A 1,921-nucleotide genomic window follows, 5' to 3' on the forward strand; every position below is an offset into this window, starting at 1 on the left:
GCAAATCTTTTATACAGACTTTTCAAACACACTCATCCATGACTTCTTGGTTTTCTAGGTGCTCATATCAAGGCCCTGGGGTATGATATGGAGAAACTCTTCAGCCCTGAAATCACTGGCTGCTTGCCTGAAAGGGAAAGGTCATAGTGCTACATCCTCCAAAAGACCAAGCTTTAGGTTCCTTTTGCGTAACAGGCGTCAGTGCCTACGTTTCACCTTAAGATCCACAAGTTTTATTTACCATCTGGGAAACTGCCCAGTAATTTTCTAAGGGTTTTGAGAAAAGTGGATGTTCATGAATTCTTTAATGATAAGTGCCCTAAAATGAAGATGGAGAAACTTGTCAGTCTGACTGTATTCAGAACAGTCAGATTTTTCTTCAAAGAGAGTAGAGCAAAAGGCATAAGGCCACATGTCATAAAATGTTTACTTAGTGACTACTGTCTTTCTTGTGCACTGAATAAATAGTGACTCTCATGTGTTTGCACACTTGTGACATCCTCTGTGATCTGAATTTATTTCCCTAGAACAATGTATATGCATAGCAAGTTTAATTCAGTTGCCACTGCCCTAATTTGGCTATTGCCCTATTTGAGTAGTTGGCTTTGCTAGACCACTACCCATATGACTAAGCTCATTTAGATTTACTAAGTCACTTTGATTAGTTTGTTACATATCTTGTTCTCTCCATATGAAAATAGCGTTGCCATAGCAAAATATTCAATGCATAAATTGGCAGTTGGTTTTCTTGAGTCCTAAAATAGAAAGAAGATTATTAAATTCATTGCTGTGCTGTTTTCCCTTCTTTTCTCTCCATGGGCAGTCTGAGGTTTTCTTGAGCACTTCTTTTGCCAATTGCTTCACACTTTTTTATTACTGCATTAGCTTCTAATTGCAGGTGGAATTACTCAGCAGATAGAATTACAGGTTAATTTGGCTTTCAGGATTTTTTTAAAAAATTTTATTTTCCCTTTCCCTTTTAGTTTCTTCTTCTCCAAAACTTTGTAGAGTGGTTTTTTTTTTGGACTTGGGAGTAAACACTTGTATGTATTTCGAAATTAAGTAGCGTCAACATTCACCAATGATAATGCTGGCAAAGGACAAATGTATTTCTTGAGGATTGCTTTTTGTCCTTCTCCCATCACCACAATAGTACTGAAAAGAAGTTATTTTAATATTTTGCTAAGTATTAACTTTTATCTGCATTCTGAAAATAAATTACTTGTTCATGAATAGTCTACTACTTCTTTGCCCAAACTAAGAAATGTTTGGGTAATCTTTCATTGCACAACTACTTCACAAAGCTGAAGTCAGCTTCAAGATTTAGATTTTCCTTTCTCCCTCTGCCTGATCCAAACTTTATTGATATTTTGGGACTTCCACTATGCTGTCATACCTTTTAATTCACTTATGAGTATCTAGTTAGATAAATTTGCCTCACAGAAATCTAAAACTGTCAAATTTTGCTGATGGGCAGAGCTTTTCTTCACACATTTTGGGAGATTATTTAAATTTATTATCCAGGTTCTGGAATACATAGGCACTATTTTGTTAAACCTTGCCCTTTCAAACCACTGCACCCTTTCCATAAGCTTTTTCCCTTGTTTTAATCTGGAAGGATCTAGAGAAAGCTGTTGACAGGTGTACTACTTAGTGTTCACAGAATTCTGTGGCAGACCGTCTATGCACAAACAGTGCATGCTGTTTCCAGCCCCATCAGTGTTCACTGACAGCAAGCTTAAGTTGGATTTGTCTGATGGATGGTTATAACATTCCTTCGAGCATGAACTGATGCTATTTATTCAATAATATAGTGTAGCTCCAACCCTCTTTTATCTCAACAACGTGTCAGCTCTGATGCCTCTAATGAAAGTCAGATGCCAGTCCTGTCAATTGTTTCATTGGCAATACATTTCAGCAG

The sequence above is a fragment of the Corvus brachyrhynchos genome, unplaced genomic scaffold, assembly GCF_000691975.1.
Source record: "Corvus brachyrhynchos isolate BGI_N302 unplaced genomic scaffold, ASM69197v1 scaffold12, whole genome shotgun sequence".
Taxonomy (NCBI): Eukaryota; Metazoa; Chordata; class Aves; order Passeriformes; family Corvidae; genus Corvus; species Corvus brachyrhynchos.